This window comes from Panthera pardus, unplaced genomic scaffold (genome assembly GCF_024362965.1).
Source record: "Panthera pardus isolate Hobbes unplaced genomic scaffold, ASM2436296v1 HiC_scaffold_6, whole genome shotgun sequence".
Classification (NCBI taxonomy): domain Eukaryota; kingdom Metazoa; phylum Chordata; class Mammalia; order Carnivora; family Felidae; genus Panthera; species Panthera pardus.
This window is the reverse complement of record NW_026526991.1, coordinates 113285830-113306279: the sequence shown is the minus strand read 5'-3', so window position 1 is coordinate 113306279 and position 20450 is coordinate 113285830. Positions and strand designations below refer to the sequence as shown.

General features: G+C 38.1%; 1 protein-coding gene and 1 pseudogene across 7 annotated transcripts in view; both read right to left on the bottom strand.

The window, feature by feature from the left end:
• ZNF438 (zinc finger protein 438) overlaps window positions 1–20450 on the bottom strand; it is a 187257-nt gene that overhangs the window by 73538 nt on the left and 93269 nt on the right. The window lies entirely within an intron of this gene.
• Window positions 7252–9601, bottom strand: LOC128775009 (probable ATP-dependent RNA helicase DDX10; annotated as a pseudogene).

The window sequence follows — 20450 nt, the reverse complement described above, 5'->3', positions numbered from 1 at the left end:
TTGGTTGTAATCATTCCATTTTCATTCATGATTTTATCTATTTGGGTCATCTCCCTTTTCTTTTTGAGAAGCCTGGCTAGAGGTTTGTCAATTTTGTTTATTTTTTCAAAAAACCAACTCTTGGTTTCGTTGATCTGCTCTACAGTTTTTTTAGATTCTATATTGTTTATTTCTGCTCTGATCTTTATGATTTCTCTTCTTCTGCTGGGTTTAGGCTGCCTTTGCCGTTCTGCTTCTATTTCCTTTAGGTGTGCTGTTAGATTTTGTATTTGGGATTTTTCTTGTTTCTTGAGATAGGCCTGGATTGCAATGTATTTTCCTCTCAGGACTGCCTTCGCTGCATCCCAAAGCGTTTGGATTGTTGTATTTTCATTTTCGTTTGTTTCCATATATGTTTTAATTTCTTCTCTAATTGCCTGGTTGACCCACTCATTCGTTAGTAGGGTGTTCTTTAACCTCCATGCTTTTGGAGGTTTTCCAGACTTTTTCCTGTGGTTGATTTCAAGCTTCATAGCATTGTGGTCTGAAAGTATGCATGGTATAATTTCAATTCTTGTAAACTTATGAAGGGCTGTTTTGTGACCCAGTATATGATCTATCTTGGAGAATGTTCCATGTGCACTCGAGAAGAAAGTATATTCTGTTGCTTTGGGATGCAGAGTTCTAAATAGATCTGTCAAGTCCATCTGATCCAATGTATCATTCAGGGCCCTTGTTTCTTTATTGACTGTGTGTCTAGATGATCTATCCATTTCTGTAAGTGGGGTGTTAAAGTCCCCTGCAATGACCACATTCTTATCAATAAGGTTGCTTATGTTTATGAGTAATTGTTTTATGTATCTGGGGGCTCGGGTATTTGGCGCATAGACATTTATAATAGTTAGCTCTTCCTGGTGGATAGACCCTGTGATTATTATATAATGCCCTTCTTCATCTCTTGTTACAGCCTTTAATTTAAAGTCTAGTTTGTCTGATATAAGTATGGCTACTCCAGCTTTCTTTTGGCTTCCAGGAGCATGATAAATAGTTCTCCATCCCCTCACTCTCAATCTAAAGGTGTCCTCAGATCTAAAATGAGTCTCTTGTAGACAGCAAATAGATGGGTCTTGTTTTTTTATCCATTCTGATACCCTATGTCTTTTAGTTGGCGCATTTAATCCATTTACATTCAGTGTTATTATAGAAAGATATGGGTTTAGAGTCATTGTGATGTCTGTATGTTTTATGCTTGTAGTGATGTCTCTGGTACTTTGTCTCACAGGATCCCCCTTAGGATCTCTTGTAGGGCTGGTTTCGTGGTGACAAATTCCTTCAGTTTTTGTTTGTTTGGGAAGACCTTTATCTCTCCTTCTATTCTAAATGACAGACTTGCTGGATAAAGGATTCTCGGCTGCATATTTTTTCTGTTTAGCACACTGTAGATATCGTGCCAAGCCTTTCTGGCCTGCCAAGTTTCAAAGGAGAGATCAGTCACGAGTCTTATAGGTCTCCCTTTATATGTGAGGGCACGTTTATCCCTTGCTGCTTTCAGAATTTTCTCTTTATCCTTGTATTTTGCCAGTTTCACTATGATATGTCGTGCAGAAGATCGATTCAAGTTACGTCTGAAGGGAGTTCTCTGTGCCTCTTGGATTTCAATGCCTTTTTCCTTCCCCAGTTCAGGGAAGTTCTCAGCTATAATTTGTTCAAGTACCCCTTCAGCACCCTTCCCTCTCTCTTCCTCCTCTGGGATACCAATTATGCGTATATTATTTTTTTTTAGTGTATCACTTAGTTCTCTAATTTTCCCCTCATACTCCTGGATTTTTTTATCTCTCTTTCTTTCAGCTTCCTCTTTCTCCATAACTTTATCTTCTAGTTCACCTATTCTCTCCTCTGCCTCTTCAAGCCGAGCCATCGTGGATTCCATTTTGTTTTGCAATTCGTTTAAAGCGTTTTTCAACTCCTCGTGACTGTTCCTTAGTCCCTCGATCTTTGTGGCAAGAGATTCTCTGCTGTCCTGTATACTGTTTTCAAGCCCAGCGATTAATTTTATGACTATTATTCTAAATTCACTTTCTGTTATATTATTTAAATCCTTTTTGATCAGTTCATTAGCTGTTGTTATTTCCTGGAGATTCTTCTGAGGGGAATTCTTCCGTTTGGTCATTTTGGAGAGTCCCTGGCGTGGTGAGGACCTGCAGTGCACTTCCCCTGTGCTGTGGTGTATAACTGGAGTTAGTGGGCGGGGCCGCAGTCCGACCCGATGTCTGCCCCCAGCCCACTGCTGGGGCCACAGTCAGACTGGTGTGTGCCTTCTCTTCCCCTCTCCTAGGGGCGGGATTCACTGTGGGGTGGCGTGTCCCGTCTGGGCTACTTGCACACTGCCAGGCTTGTGTTGCTGGGGATCTGGCGTATTAGCTGGGGTGGGTGGGCAAGGTGCACGGGGGCTGGAGGGGCAGGCTTAGCTCGCTTCTCCTTAGGTGATCCACTTCAGGAGGAGCCCTGTGGCAGCGGGAGGGAGTCAGATCCGCTGCCGGAGGTTTGGCTCCGCAGAAGCACAGAGTTGGGTGTTTGCGCGGAGCGAGCAAGTTCCCTGGCAGGAACTGGTTCCCTTTGGGATTTTGGCTGGGGGATGGGCGGGGGAGATGTCGCTGGCGCCTTTGTTCCTCGCCAAGCTGAGCTCTGCCGTCCGGGGGCTCAGCAGCTCTCCCTCCCTTTGTCCTCCAGCCTTCCCGCTTTCCGAGCAGAGCTGTTAACTTATGACCTCCCAGACGCTAAGTCGCGCTTGCTGTCGGAACACAGTCTGTCCGGCCCCTCCGCTTTTGCCAGCCAGACTCGGGGGCTCTGCTTGGCCGGCGAGCCGCCCCTCCGCCCCGGCTCCCTCCCGCCAGTCCGTGGAGCGCGCACCGCCTCGCCGCCCTTCCTACCCTCTTCCGTGGGCCTCTAGTCTGCGCTTGACTCCGGAGACTCCCTTCTGCTAATCCTCTGGCGGTTTTCTGGGTTCTTTAGGCAGGTGTAGGTGGAATCTAAGTGATCGCCAGGACGCGCTGTGAGCCCCGCGTCCTCCTACGCCGCCATCTTCCGGAACCCTCTGCTTTTCTTTTTCAAGACTGCTTTAGGTATTCAGGATCTTTTGTGGTTGGTTCCATACAAATGTTAGTATTGTTTGTTCTAATTCTTAAAAATGTTGATGGTATTTTGATAGGGGTTGCATTAAATGTGTAGATTGCTTTGGGTAGTATAGACATTTTAACAACATTTGTTCTTCCAATTCACGAGCATGGAATGTTTTTGTTTTTTTGTGTGTCATCTTCAATTTCCTTCATCAGTGTTTTGTAGTTTTCAAAGTACAGGTCCTTCACCTCTTTGGTGAAAATTCATATATTCCCAGGTATCTTATTATTTGCAGTGCAACTGTAAATAGGATTGTTTTCGTAATTTCTCTTTCTGCTGCTTCATTATCGGTGTATAGAAATGCAACATATTTCTGTAGCTGATTCTGTATCCTGCAGTTTTACTGAATTTGTGTATCAGTTCTACACAAATTGGTAGAGTCTTTTAAATTTTCTCTCTCTATATACTATACTATCATGTCAACTGCAAATAGTGAAAGTTTTACTTCTTCCATATCAATTTGGATGCTTTTTATTCTTTTTGCTCTGCTTGCTGGGACTAGGACTTCCAGTACTATGTTGAATAAAAGTGGTAAGAGTGGTCATCCTTATCTTGTTCCTGATTTTAGGGGAAAAGCTCTCAGTTTTTCCCTATTGAGGATGATGTTAGCTATGGTTTTTTATATATGGCCTTTACAATGCTGAAATATGTTCCCTCTAAACCTACTTTGTTGAAGGCTTTTACCATGAATGGATGTTGTACTTTGTCAAATGCTTTTTCTGCATCTACTGAAATGATCATAGGGTTTTTATCTTTATTCTTATTGATGTGGTATATCACCTTGATTGATTTGTGAATATTGAACCATCCTTACAACCCAGAAATAAATCCCATTTGATTGTGATAGTTTTCTTAAGTGTATTTTTAGATTCAGTTTGCTAGCATTTTACTGAGGGTTTTTACATCGTGTTCATCAGGGATATTGGCCTGTAGCTCTTTTTTAGTGGTGTCTTTATTCACTTTTGGTATTAGGATAATGCTGGCCTCATAGATGAATGTGGGTTTCCCTTCCTTTTCTATTTTCTGTAATAGCTTTGAGAAGAATTAGGTATTAACTCTTTAAATGTTTAGTAGAATTCACCTGTGAAGCCACCTGGACTTTTGTTTGTTGGGAGTTTTTTATTTACTGATTCAATTTCTTTGGTGATTATTGGTCTGTTCAAATTTTCTATTTCTTCCTGGTTCAGTTTTAGTAATTTATATGCTTCTAGAAATTTATCCATTTCTTCTAGGTTGTCCAATTTTTTGGCATGTAGTTTTTCATAATATTCTCTTATAATTATTTGTATTTCTGTGGTCTTGGTCATTTCTCCTCTGTCATTTGTGTTATTTGAATCCTTTCTCTTTTGTTCTTGGTAAGACTGGCCAGAGGTATATCGATTTTATTGATTTTTTTAAAGAACCAGCTCATTTCATTGATCCATTCTACTAGTTTTTTTTTTTTTTTTTAGTTTTTAATATCAGTTATTTCTGCTCTAATATTTAGTATAATTTCCTTCCTTCTGATGATTTTAGGTTTTGTTTGTTCTCTTTCTAGCTCCTATAGGTGTAAGGTTAGGTTGTTTGATATTTTTCTTGCTTCTTGAGGTAGGACTGTATTGGTATAAACTTTTCTCTTGAAGTGCTTTTGCTGCATCCTAAAGGTTTTGGACCATTATGTGGTCATTTTCATTTGTTTCCATGTACTTTTTTGTCTTCTTTTATCTCCTGGCTGACCCATTCATTGATTATTAGCGTGTTGTTTAAACTCCATTTATTTGTGGTCTTTCCAGACTTTTTTCTTGTGGTTGACTTCTAGTTTCATAACATTGTGGGCAGAAAAGGTGCATAGTATGTATGACTTAAGTCTTCCTGAATTTGTTTAGGCTTGTTTTATGGGCTAATATGTGAGCTATTCTGGAGAATGTTCCATGTGCACTTGAAAGAATGTGTCTGCTGTTTTAGGGTTGGATGTTCTGAATTATCTGTTAAATCCATCTGTTCCAGTGTGTCATTCAGAGACATTGTCTCCTAGTTGATTTTCTGTTTTGATGATCTGTCCATTGATGTAAGTGGGGTGTTAAAGTCCCCGACTATTATTGCATTATTAATTCATTTATTTATGTCTGTGATTAAGTCTTTTATGTATTTGTGTGCTTCTATGTTGGGTGCATAAATATTTATAATTGTTCTATCTTTTTGTTGGATTGTCCTTTATTATTATATATATAAGTGTCTTTTTCTCTTGTTACAGTCTTACTTTTAAAATTTATTTGGTCTCATAAGTATTGCTACTCCAGCTTTCATTTAACATCCATTTGAATGACAGATGTTTCTCGAACCCCTCACTTGAAATCTGCACGTGTCTTTAGGTGTAAAATGAGTCTCTTATAAACAACATATAGATGAGATTTTTTTTTTTTAATTCATTCTGTCACCCCTATGTCTTCTGACTGGAGTGTTTAGTCCATTTCTATTCAAAGTAATTATTGATAGGTATGTATTTATTGCCATTTTATTACTTGTTTTATGATTGTTTCTGAAGATCTTCTCTGATATTTTCATGTCTCTCATGTTTTGCAGATTTTCTTTAGTGATATATTTGGATTTCTTTTTTTATTCTTTGCATGGTTATTAGTGGCTTTTGATATACGATTACAATCAGGTTTGTACATAATAACCTCTTCCGCACATAGCAATCTATATTAAGTTGATGACTGTTTAAGTTTGGGCTGTTCTTTTCTCCTCCCTTCCCCGTTTTAGGTATATGCTTTAGGTATATGCTATTATATATTATATCCTTTTCTTCTGTGTGAGTTCCTTGGTTCATTTTTTTACAGAAATATTCGCTTTTACTACTTTTGCATATCCCACCCTTATATCACTTTTGGCCTTTCCTTTCCACTCAAAGAGTCCCTTTAATATTTCTTGCAGGGCTGGTTAAAGGGTCACAAACTCCTTTAGTTTTTGTTTGTCTGGGAAACTTTTCACCTTTCCTTCTATTCTGAATGACAGCCTTGCTGGATGGAGTATTCTTGGCTACAGATTTCCCCCGTTCAGCACTTTGAATACATCATGCCATTCCCTTCTGGCTTGCCAAGTTTCTGTTGAAAACTCTCCTGCTAGCCTTATGCTTTTTCCCTTGCCAGTTACTGACTTCTTTTGTCTTGCTGATTTTTAATATTTTTGTGTACATTGTATTTTGCCAATTTAATGACACTATGTCTTGATGTGGGTCTGCTTTTGTTGATTTTGATGGGCATTCTCAGTGCCTCCTGGATCTGGATATCTGTTTCTTTCCCAAAATTAGGGAAATTTTCAGCTATTATTTCTTCAATTAAATTTTCTGCCTCCTTTTGTCTATCCTCTTCTTCTGGGACTCCTGTAATACAAATGTTATTATGTCTGATGGAGTCACTAAGTTCCCTAAGTCCATTCTCATTTTGCATAATTCTTTTCTCTCTCTTTTGTTCATCTGGATTATTTCCATTACTCTGTCTTCTAGGTCACTAATAAGTTCCTCTGCTTCTTCCATCCTGATGTTCATTCCATTAAGCGTGTTTCTCATTTTGTTTATTGAGCTCTTTATTTTTGCTATGTTATTCCTTATCTCTGGGTTTCACTCATATCTTCCACTCTTTTCTCAAGTCCAGTGGCTATCCTTATGATCACTGCTTTAAATTCTGTCAGACATGTTACTCATATCTGTTTTGCTTAGATCTCTGACTGTGGCCTTGTCCTGTTCTTTCATTTGGGATAATTTTCTCTGTCTCATTCTGTCTGCCTCTCCTTCTGTTTCTGTGTGTTAAGAAAGTCAGCGATGCCTTCTACTCTTGAAAGTAGTGACTTTATGAAGAAGAGGTCCTGGATTGCCCTGCAGTGCAATGTTCCCTGTTCACCAGAACCTGGCATTTTAGAAGAGTATCCTATGTATGTTGTTTACACCCTGCTGTTGTGTCTGAGTCACTTTTCCTTTCAGTGCACTCGTCTGCACTGACTCTCTACCAGTTGTGGCTGTTCTTGCTCTCTGTGGTGTTAGTAGGACCCAGGCAGGCCAGCTCTGAGGGGTTCTACCTGTCAGGGAACTTGGGAGTGGAGCAGTGATGTTAGCAAAATTTACACTGGGCCACTAGTCCAATGCTGAACCTCCTGAAGTGCTGTAGCAGCTGGGGTCTGTGCACCAGAGCAGCTGGGCAGGGCGGGGGTGAGGCGATGAGGCCGGGCATGGTGCAGTGGCTGGGTACAAATGCACACTGGCAGCTGTGCATCAGTGGCTGGGCAGGGTACTCACAGGGCTTAAACAACATTTGCCCTGAGCCCAGGGTCCAGGCAGCAGGCGTGGAGTGGGTGAGTCCTCAGGAGAATTCATGGGTGTGGCCCGCTGCTAGCAGGTTAGGTACCTGTTGTCTGGGCAGCACTGCCTCCCACAGATGGCTGTGTTTATGCAGGGAGGAAAATGGTGTCTGCCAGCTCCCTCATTTTCAAAGATGTCCCCCAACATGCTCTAAAATCAGTATAAACAGATCTGTCTCCTCTTTGCCCCTGGCTTTGTGTTAACTGTTTTTATGCTGCCTCTCTATGCAGGCTGCTATCTCTTTAAGGGTGGAGACCCAACTACCACTCACTCTCTTAGCTCATCCACTACTGAGTCCACTGACTACTGAAACTCCAGGTTCCAAGTCCCACTGATTTTACAAACTCCTGCAATTCAGCCTCTCTGGCTTTTAAAGCCAAATACTATGGGGATTAGTGTTCCTTATGTCTCTGTTATGAGGGCCCATTTCTCTGCCCTATCTGTGCACACAGTTCCATCAGTCTTCAGATCACCCTCCAGTTTATTGTCTTGGATGTGGATGGTATCTAGTTGTAAATGTGGGTCAGGATGAGTTCAGGGTCCTTCTTCTCCACCATCTTCTTGGCTTCTCTTTTTTAAAGTCTTTTCTCCATATGCTTTGCCTTAGCTTTCTTCATATACTTTTCTTAGTCAAATTTATCCTCAACCCAAAACCTTTCTTTTGCTTTATTAAGGTTGGTATTGGTATGATCTTCTTCCTTGGTATCCTTCACAATACATTTCTACATTGGTGGTCACTGGTGAACCAACTTCCCTTCATGAGTAAACACTGTTTTCTTATTCACTTAAAATGTATCATTACTTGGTTTCTGTGATTTGATTTTCTGTGCCTCATCAGTATTAGGAGCAGACTCAGTTTGAGGCCTTTTGTTTTTACCACTTTTTCTTCCAATTTCCCCTTCATCTGTTTCACTCTTTCTCCTCCTCTTCCCTTTCTTCATTATTAATACCACTGGCCAGCTTGCACTCTTCTTTTGCTTCTGGTCTCTTTCTACCTTACTGAAGAATGGACATTTTCTCATTGAAATAAGCTCTGAATTCTACCTAGTCAATTGTGAGACACAGAGCCCTAACTCATTAGCAATTCTTTGGTCAGTTCTTTCTATGTTTTCTGAAGAAATCTTATTCATGGTTTCACAGCAAGACCAAAAGACATAACACATTTGGGTAAAGGTAACTTACTCAAATCAAATGATTCTTCATCATTCATCATATATGAATGAGGTAGAAAACAAAATACCTTTGAGCTCTTTCTTAATTGCTGATCTTAGGCTAAAAATGACTCTAATTATTTACTAATTTTTTCCTCTAGATATCCTTAAGTTTTTCTGGATTGATTTTTATTTCCTTCATAGGCACTTTATTCTCAAGAAGTTGCTACACCATCCTTTTTACTTCTGAGAGAAGTAAAATTAATAAACCTTCATCATCTACTTGGCAGGTCTATCTGCTCTGTGAATGTGAGTTGCCATCCTCTGGGTAATCAAACTGAAGAACCCAATTCACAGCTCAAATGTCCAATACCCTGGCTGTAGTATCAGGAGCAAAGAGCACCGTCAGCTCTCTTGCAGATAAACTTATTGCAGACTTCCACTTTAGTCATCTGTTGCTGTCAACCACAGAAGTCATGAAGAGAAATACCAGAGTATATAGGCAGTAGAAAACTTGGTTTAGACACTAAACCTCTTTACAACTGAAAAAATATATATGTTTTACTTCTTCAGATGGCTTTTCAAAAAGGAATGCAGGATACTTATTTTTTACCACAGCTCACAAACTATGTAGTTTTGTTCCAAACTGACAGTGGTGGTATATTTTTTATTTCCTCACCAACATAAACATATTTGGACTTTTCCTAACTTAAGCATACAAGGTCTTTTACAGATTTGATTTATTTTGCCTAGAAAAAAGCAAAATAAATCTTTCTGGGGAAGATTTTTGATAACACCACTCGTAGTATAGTATCAGCAAAGTTGATGTCTAAGATTCTACCTTATCATGAACTAACTTTTGGAGACTGGTACCATGAAAACTTACGGCTTCATTCTGATGTTTAAGAAGTCAAACCAGTAGCAAAACAAGTATATTTATGCAGTTGATTTTCTCAAACATCTTGTCTCAGATCCTTTCTATCAATGATGAGACTACTGGAAAGTCACGATTCTTTCCTATTTCTTGAGAAATAGATCAGTTCTTTCTTACCTATTCTTTTCTTGAAAATCTTTTAAGCATATTCCATTGTATGAAAACTTGCACTGAATGAAATCTGAAGCCAACATAATTTCCTGCCTTATAAATAACTTGACCTATTGCCTGGCTCCCCACCAAAATCTTTCTTGACTTCTGAAGTCAAGCAACTTTACTAAAAAAGGCCCAGCCGCACACTATGCCCTTTCAATCTTCAGATTCCAGTTGTCTTTTATTTCAGAAAAGCTTAATCTCTAAGCATTAGTTTTGCTTCATTAGCTTGGGTATTGTGTGTACAATTATATATATAATGGATCCTCTCTGCCTGTCTTCTGTATCAGTAGTCGACAAACTGAGGTACACTGGGGCTACATGAAGACTTCCCAAGAGATATGTGCACACAGACAGTGTTAAGGCAATCAAATTCCAGATCTTCAGCTTCCATCTTTTCTACTACTGATCTTTCTGGAAATGTACCTGCAGCTAAGGTCAGTCTCTTTCTCATTTCCTCTTCCCTTCCTTCACAGTCATTTTTCCCACTTTACAAAAGAAAGGCATACTACTCACTAATCCTATCTAGTGCATTTCCCTGGAATATAAAAACTCTCCAGGATGTCAAACATAGAAATCCTCCCTTTAATCGAGGCAGTACAACAAGGATTTGTTCTTCCCTCATCGTGTATATATATATACAAGTAACATATATTTTATTAAGAAATGGAGTATGTGGGCCTGTGCTAGTATATTATAAGTTCAGATATATAGCAGAATGAAGGAGTAGTGAGGGCATTTTCACTTAAGGACCGTACATCTTCTGTATCCTTATTATTGTAAAAGAATCATTGCAACTTTGGAAGACTTCAGCAAACACAAAGCAAAGAAATATTGAAGGCAGCAGTATCTTACTGTATCCAGGCAACGCATAGTAAGGCTCTGTGCCTTATCTATTTATCTATATTAGAATTAGAATTCAGCTGTGTGATCGTCGTCATGGAGACATACATTAACATATTTATTTGAGCTGAAAAGTCAAGTTGGACTTTTACCCACAGAGGAAGTCTGATTTGAAAGATAAACTTGAAACTGAAGACTAGCTTTGTCAATTAGATTAAATGACAATCATTTTACTTAGATTGAGTGATCTACATTTATAGCTGGAAGGTTTTGATTAAAAATACATTTCAGACATATGTTAAGACAAAAAATTTCTCTAAAATCTTACTGTATATTGGAGAATATGTATTAAAATTAATAGTGTTTCTCAACAACGCTTTCTAACTATTTTGGGTCGAACAAGGTGTCTCTAAGTAAACTAGTAATAGGTTTTAATCATCATTTGGCAAGTCTTAGTTAAGCTTTCTTGATAAACTTCCCTGAACTGACAAAGTGATAATAAATCCCTCTGCAAGTCAAGTGGTTTCCATTCTTTGCTTTCAACCAGTGATTGAGCAATTGAGTTATCAGTAGATACATCATTACAATAATTTATAGATCACTTTATGATTTCTGGTACATAACTCAGCAGGATGAGAAAAGTTAATAAATGATGCAGTTCTGGCCTATTACAAACACGAATATTTTAAATCTCAAGGTGTTATGTCATTCTTTGACTGTGTATTTGACTTGGTTCAGTTCTCTCATTTCTAATCTCTATGACCTCACTATTTTACCGTACCATCTTTTTTCTTGCACTCCTTCCAATTATGTTTTCATTTCTCTGCTAGTTTTGTTTTTTTTCTTCAACTTCTTTCCTGAGTTCTGCTTCAAATTTTACCTTTAAGTTTACTTATAATTAATTTAAAAGTTGTAGTTTAACCATTTCCCATCTTGTATATGATGTGAGATAGGAATCCAGTATTATTCTCCTTCATCTGAGCAATCTCTTGCCTCAGCATCATCTACTTAAAAATCTATCCATCTCTCCCCACTGATCTACAATACCAGTTCTCTCAGAAATCTGAGTTCTAGGGGCACCTGGGCTGAGCGTCCCACTTCGGCTCAGGTCATGATCTCGCAGTTCGTGGGTTCGAGCCCCGCATCAGGCTCTGTGCTGACTGCTTGCTCAGAGCCTGGAGCCTGCTTTGGATTCTGTGTCTCCTTCTCTCTCTGCCCCTCCCCCACTCACACTTTGTCTCTCTGTTTCTCAAAAATAAATAAATGTAAAAAAAAATTAATTAAAAAAAAAGAAATCTGAGTTCTATATATAGATGGATCCGTTTCTGAATTTTCTATTCTTTCCAATGACCAACTTTTATATCCTTATACAACACGTTGGTTTAATTATTAGTTTTATACTGTCATTAAATAAGGAGGAAAAACACTTTGTTCTTCAGGAGTATCTTTGTAATTTTTGGATCATCTTCTTTAAAAAAGTTTTTACACCAATATTCTATTGATTGCCCTTTTAAAATATAATTTTCTATAGAATTATAATGTCTTTTTTACAACTGTGAACATAATCACATAACATTTTCTTTTCTTTCTTTTCATTTATTTGTTTATTAAGTTTTTAATTCCAGTATATTTAGCATAGTATTCTATTCGTTTCAGGTGTACAATATAGTGAGTCAACAACTCCATACATCACTTGGTGCTCATCATGACAAGGGTACTCCTTAATCCCATCACTATTTGCCCCATGCCCCATCTCTCTCCCCTCTGGTAGCCATCAGTTTGTTTTCTATAATTAAGAGTCTATGTCTTGGTTTGTCTCTTCTCTTTTTTCCCTTTCTTCGTTTGTTTTGTTTCTTAAATTTTGTACATGAGTGAAATCATGTGGTATTTGTATTTCTCTGACTTATTTCGCTTAGCAGTGTACTCTCTAGCTCTATCCATGTTGTTGTAAATGGAAAGATTTCATTCCTTTTTATGGCTGAATAATATTCCATTACACACACACACACACACACACACACACACACACACACACACTTCTTTATCCATTCATCTATCAGTGAACATGTGGGCTGCTTCCATAATTTGGTTCTTGAAAAATAATGCTGCTATAAACATACAAGTACATGTACCCCTTCGAATTAGTGTTTTTGTATTCTTTGGGTAAATAACTACTAGTGCGGTTACTGGATCTGAGGGTAATTCTATTTTTAACTTTTTGAGGAACTTCCTTACTGTTTTCCACAGTGGCTGCACTAGTTTGCATTCCTACCAACAAGTGCACAAGGGTTCCTTTTTCTCCACCTCCTTACACTGGTTACTTATTGTGTTTTTGATTTTAGCCATTCCAACAGGTGTGAGGTGATACCTTATTGTACTTTTGATTTGCATTTTCCTGATAATGAGTGATGTTGAGCATCTTTTAAGTCCAGAATTACAATGTTAGGTATCACCAAAATAACAACAACAATAAAAATAATAATAGCGTGAGTAGTAGTAATGTTAAAACCCCCCAAATCTGTTAGGAATCTGATTCTAAGTGCATTAAGAGAATTAACATCTTTGCAAACTTTAGTCTCCCAATACATGAATAGGGCGTTTCTATTTAATTGGATCATAGTTAATGTTCAACAGAAGTTTATAGTTTTCTCAGTAAAGGTCATAGACATTATTTGTTAAGATTTATCCAAATGTTATTTACATTGTGTTGTATATTACATTCTATATTGTAAACTGTGTAACTTTAAAATTACATTTACTATAGTAACTACCATGGAGAAATCCAGCAGATACCACCTTCACCAACTGGTCGAGGTTAACACTACTAGTAATGTCATGTTGTATGATAAAATCATGAGGTCCAGTCTCCAAAAGACCTCACCATTACTCTCCAAAAGTGACAGGGCCCTAAAAAGAAAAGGCCAAGGAATAGCTGCAAATTGGATTAGGATTCAATAGATACAGCTACCTGGATTTGATCCTGAAGTAGACAAAGGGTGTAAGTAGAAAAACTGGGAAAATCCAAATAAAGGCATAGGTTAGTTAACATTATTGTACCAGTGTCAACTTCTTAGTTTTGAGAAAGTAGAGCATGGCTATGTAGGATGTTAATTATTTCACAATAAATTGTTCTTAAAATTATATTCTCTGTCTTGTTGTTGTTGTTGTTGTTGTTGCTGGTCTACAGAAATTTAATTGGCTTACCTATACTAATTTTGCATCCAAAAACCTTGCTAAACTCTCTAGTTAATTCTAGGAATTTAGCTATAGAGTTCTGGAAATTTTCTACATATCATTTGTCAATAATGACAGCGTGTTTTTCTTCATCTCCATTCCTACACCTTTTCTTTTATGACCCCACCCCCCACCTTATTCTGCTGGCTAGGATCTCTGGTAGGATATCTATTCTATTCTATATTGAATACAAGTAATATCAGGGTCCTTATCTTTTACTGACTTAAATTATTTCCTCTAACATTGGCTGTAGCAACATTTTTTCTAGGTACGTCTCCTGAGGGAAGGGAAATAAAAGCCAAAATAAACTATGGAGACTATATCAAAATTAAAAGCTTCTGTACAGCAAAGGAAAGAACCCAGAAAACTAAAAGACAATCTACTAAATGCGAGAAGATACATGCAAATGACATATCCGTTAAAGGGTTAGTATCCAAAATATATAAAGACCTTAAACAACTCAATATCCAAAAAACAAATAATCCAATTTAAAAACTGGCAGAAGACACGAAGAGACATCTCTCCAAAGAAGATATCCAGATGGCTAAGAGACACATGAAAAGATGATCAGCATCACTCATCATTTGGGAAACGCAAATCAGAAGTATAAGGATATTGCCTCACACCTGTCAGAGTAGCTAAAACCAAAAACACAAGAAGTTACAAGTATTGGTGAGGATGTGGAAAAAAAAGGAACTCTTGTGCACTGTTGGTGGGAATGCAAACTGGTACAGTCACTGTGGAAAACAGAATGGAAGTTCCTCAAGAAATAAAAAATACAATTACCCTAAGATCCAGTAATCACACTACTGGGTATTTACCAAAAAAATACAAAAACACTAATTCAAAAGGATATATGTACCCCTATGTTTATCACAGCATTATTTACAAGACTCAAGTTATGGAAGCAACCCAAGTGTCCACTGATAGATGAGTGGATAAAGAAGTGATACACACACACACACACACACGTATACATATACATGCACACATACACAATGGAATATTATTCAGCCATAAAAACTAATGAACTCTTGCCATTTTCTTTTTTTATCAAAAAAATTTTTTTTAATGTTTATTTTTTGAGAAAGAGAGAGAGACAGAGTGTGAGTGGGGGGAGGGGCAGAGAGAGAGAGGAGACACAGAATCCGAAGCAGGTTCCAGGCTCTGAGCTGTCAGCACAGAGCCTGACACGGGGCTTGAACCCAATGTCACCCAAGCTGTGAGATCATGACCTGAGCCAAAGTCAGATGCTTAACTGCCTGAGCCACCCAGGCACCCCTTGCCATTTTCAACAGCATGGATGGAGCTAGAGAGTATAATGCTAATGCTAAGTGAAGTAAGTCAGTCAGAGAAAAACAAATACCATGTAATTTCATTCATATATGTAATTTAAGAAATAAAACAAGCAAAGAAAGGGGGAAAAAAGAGAGACAAACCAAGAAACAGACTTTTAGCTATAGAAAATAAACTGACGGTTTCTAGAGGGGAGTTGGTTGGTTGGGGGAATGGGTGAAATAGAAGATGGGGATTAAATAGTACACTTATTGGGGCACCTGGGTGGCTCGGTCAATTGAGTGTCCAACTTCAGGTCAGGTCATGATCTCACCATTCATGAATTCGAGCCCCACATCGGGCTCTCTGCTGTAATCACAGAGCCTGCTTCAGATCCTCTTCCCTCCTCTAGCACTGCCCTCCCCCCCGTGCTTTCCCTCCCCCACTCACTCTCTCTCAAAAATAAATAAATGTTTTTTTTAATTTTTTTTAACGTTTATTTATTTTTGAGACAGGGAGAGACAGAGCATGAACGGGGGAGGGTCAGAGAGAGAGGGAGACACAGAATCTGAAACAGGCTCCAGACTCTAAGCTGTCAGCACAGAGCCCGTCGCGGGGCTCGAACCCACGAACTGCGAGATTGTGACCTGAGCTGAAGTCGGACGCTTAGCCGACTGAGCCACCCAGGCGCCCCAAAAATAAATAAATGTTAAAAAAAATTAAAGAGTACACTTATCTTGATGAGCACTGAGTCATGTGCAAAATTGTTGAATTACTGTATTGTTTCAGTGTTACACCTGAAACTAATGTAACACTGTATGATAGCCATACTGGAATTAAAATAAAGAATTTTTTAAAAAGACTCCATTGTCTCTGTTGATGACCACAGATAATCTTAATTGCATCAGAAAAATCTAAAAACAAGTCAGTTGCTTTTACTTTGAACATTACCACAGAGATAGCAATACCATTGTTTTTATTTTCAAATGCTAAAATGTTCACTCAAAAGGCATAAAAGAGTACATCACAAAGAAAGCAAGGGAAGTAACATGAAGACAAAAAAAGAAAAGCAAAATGGTATTATGTTACTGAAACAAAATAGAAGCTGTGACATTAACCATGTTAACCTGTAGACAACATCGTCCCGACTTTACTCTCCCCTGTCACAGTGTGCAGCTGTCACTGAGAAGTGGCTGCCCAGCCAGAGTTGACATTTCTAAACCCTCCCCCAGGTACCCCAGGTAACTTATGGATAGTGGTCTTAGGAACAGTCTTCCCCAGAGGGATGTCAGTGCAAGTGGCTGAAGGTCGGTTCTCAGGTTCAACCTGAACCTTGCAGCATGTGAGGTGTGTGCTCCTGCTCTTTCCCCAACCGCTGGAGGCCTCAGAGGCCCACGTTACAGAAAGTCACCTTCAGATTAGGAATGCCTTCAATACACCGGTTATTAGCAATAAGTACACTTTGACTAGGTTTAACCTATTATACTTTTTGGAGTCCATTTATTACAGTAGTTTTCACTAACATGAAAACTGGTATCTTTGAGTGGGGAGCAGACCAAACAAAAAAACTAAAATGTATGGCCACTGCTTAGCAGCCACACAGCAGCAAATAAAGAAACTGAGTAAAGGATGGGAAGATCGTTATGTCGTGTAGTCACAAAACACTTAATAAAAATATTGCCTGCCAAAAGGAACCCATGGTGATAGAAGTAAAAAAAAGTGGTTGCCTTCAGGGGAGCAAAGCAGACAATTAACTGGAAAGAGACATACATCTGGGGTAATGGAAGTATTTTAGATCTTATTTGGGGTAGTGGTTTACAACAGATGTACACGATTGTCAAAACTCACTGAACTGAATGCTTAAGAGCTGTGTGTTTACTGAATGTAAAGTATACCTCAATTATTTTAAATGCCTAAGATAGCTTCAAAGGCACGGTGGTATCTACCAAGTGTACAGCTGGGGGGAAAAGGAGATGGAAAACAGAATACTAGAATAACAATATTACTTTCCGCTCTTACTGAGAATTTACAAGAAAGAAAGGTGCACAGGCAATAGCTAAAGAGATTTGAGAGTGGAAATGAGAGGGAACAGAGGATCCAGAAATTTGGGGGGTCCAAGGGCTAGAAACACTGACTATTTCTGGATTTCATACAGTAAGAAAGAAGGCTGAAAAGCTTTGAGCAAAAATGGTCCATTAGGTTTTCTCAGGTAAACAGAGGGAAGTCAGCCTTGCCGCAGATCTGGTGAAGTACAGCACCCAGAAAGTTGAGAGAGGGAGGAATAGGGTTAAGGAAGCAAAGGAATAAAATAGGATTTTCTGGTGCACTTTTTGGTTAGAGTGACCATATTAATTTATTGTCCAAACTGGGATAGTTTTCAGAGTGAAAGGGCATTATTACTCACCATGCACAAGAAATATAAACTAAAACTCTCTGCCAGTCTTCGACATGTAGTCACTCTATTACTAGCACATGGAATTAACTGGAAGAAGATAGATCAGAGCCAACTAAGTTTCAGAGGAAATAACATGGACAAAAACCCCACAAGCCTTGCCTATAAGCCTTTGACCCTTAAAACAATGCTCATGCAGCCAAAATTGCAGGGACAGAAAGTAGGAAATAAAGGTTACATAGCCTCCAAGGAGGACATATTCCCCAATGACGACATGAGTTGACCTTGGAAAAAAACAAGAAAGAACCTTCTGGAAGGCAGAATTAGGTCCTAGAGAATAATGAACAATGGAATTCCCTCTAGAGACCAGGACCAGAGTGTAATCAAGGGATATCTTCTAACCTATGCAAAAATTTCTTCAAAATGTTACTTGCCATTTCCTGCTTTTGTTATTGTCAATATTCCTAATTCTAAATGTTCCCTCAGCGTTAGGAGATTAAACATAAACTTCTAATTTGCTAATTGGGCCCAGTACAATAAGTTATGGGCGCTGAAACATAACATGATGGTGGTAAGAATAAATCCAAAAAGTCTTTTACAAAGATCACTGACCTGACTGCCAGGAGGCCATGATTCTCTTCCAACCTTCACTATGAGCTGTGTGACCCTGGGTAAATCATGATTCCTCAGGACTTAATTTCCCTCAATTAGAAAGTGAATAAGAGGATGCCTTCCAGTTCTAATAATTCTAATTTAAAGTTCTTGACCTTGCTGACCCAAAAGAACTACAAAAATCCTCTATAAAATGTCATTACCTAGAGAATACATAATAAACTAGCTGGTCTAGTTTTATAGCAAAAGCTACTCAGCACAATTCTAAAAAGTTATATTGGCAAGAACCATCCTGGCACTCTTTCATGTCTTGAGTTTTCTATATTATTTTGGTTTCATTATAGTACATTAAGGAATAAAATAGAACTTTTTTTTTTAAACTGAGAAAAGACACTTGCCTTCCATTTCATTAGGCTTTAGAAACTAATCCAAAAAGAAAGGAGAAAGTGCATTGTACCTAAACATTTTAATTCTTTTATAGTATTTCCAGATTAAAAGTGAGAATATTTTAAAAACCAAATGCAATTTGGAGTAACTTTCAATCCAATGATACCATAATAAAATACTTTATCAGTCATACAGTCAACAAGAATATTCACTGAATCCTAAAAACATTATTTTTTCAGATAATTAAAATTTGAAAAATATATCTGCTAAATTTCAACTCCTTTTTAATTTTCTGGAAGAAAATACCATTTGGGACTCTGCCTTCTTCACTGAGAAAAAAAAGATAAAAACTAATATTCTATATTAGTTCACGTATATTATTATTATATATATTATTATTCTATATTATTAGTATATTATTAGTTCACGTATATTATTATTATTATATATATTATTATTCTATATTATTCATGTATAAAATAAAAGCCAAACATTTTAAGAGAGTAAGGCCCAAATTCTGTTAACTTCAAATCACTGTATGTTGGGACAAAGAAAAAAAATGGCAAACATTTTTCAAGTCCTGCTATCACATACCCGAGTATCATCAGTGACTTTCTAAATTAATCACATTTATTGTCACTGATTATAAACTATGAAACTATAGATGTTGGACTAATCAACTCCATTGTATCTTGGGAAAAGTTCATTCTAATAATCTGTTGAGTGGATTAGTGAAGCAAAAGAAGAAAAATGAGATTAAGTACCGTGAAAATGCCTCAAATCTGACAGAAATTTGCAGGTGTACCTCAGAATATACAAAAATTTAAGTAAGTTTAAATGATGGAAGATTTATAAGTGAAATATTTTTTTAAAAACGACTTAAGGAGACTATTTAGATATATTTGACAAGTCTCAGGTAAAGGAAGAAATGCTTTCTTTATGATAAAATTACCCCTTAAGAAAATTCTTCACACATTTAGATGTTTCCGTACCAGCACAGATGTTGAGAAGTCTCTTGTTTGCTTTTATTCAAAACACTTTACATATGACAATTTTTTCCTTCTCTTGAAACTTGAAGACTTATCTTTCCTTCTGTTCTAGGAAACTGTCTTATGTTATTTCTTGGATGATTCTCTCCCATTTTCTCATGTATTAGTGGGCTGCTACTGGACCTGCTGGTTTATGTCACTAATGACTTCTTCCTCAAATTTATCTTTCAACAGCTCAGTGAATTTTTTTTAGCCTTTAGATTTCTAATTTTGGGAGTTATTTCCCGTTCTTTAATTTTCCTTTCCTTTAATTCTCCTTTTTTAAAAAGACTTACTTTCTATGCAAAACCTTCTCACATTTTTAAAGACCTGTTTCTTTTCTTTTTCTTTCTTTTTTCTTTGAGAGAGAGCACGTGTGTGTGTGCAAAACCAAGAGCAGCAGGGACGGAGTGGGCAGAGGGAGAGAGAGAGGATCTCAAGCAGGCTCCATACAGCTCGGAGCTGATCAGGGCTCAAGCAGGGCTTGATCTCATGACCATGACATGACCTGGGCTGAGCTGCTCAGGTGCCCCTATAGTTTCTTTCTTTAGTTTTCTTACTGCTGTCTCTATAGTTTCTGTCTCATCAGAGCTCTTCCTTTGTGTCCTTTGGGTTTATTTTATCTCTATCATATTGGAGTCATACCTAAATATCTGGTGATCCTTGGCTGTCTATTCCTACTTAAGTGTAAATTATTAGTAGAGCAAGTTGGCAGCTCTGTCTGTGTCGGGGAGGTGGGGGGGGAAGGGAGCTTGTTGAAGGTGAGTGTCACTGAAAAGCAACCAGGGCAGCAAGCTGGCTTTCTCTGTGGGGGAACCCCTACGGGGACTTTCTCTGGGATCATTCTGTTTCTCTGGAAAATCCTCTAACACTGTGTTTGGTACTTAGAAGTCTGGCTCCTGGTGCTCACTGTTCCTGTGTCCCCATCTTCTGGGTTGGGGGAAGGTACTCA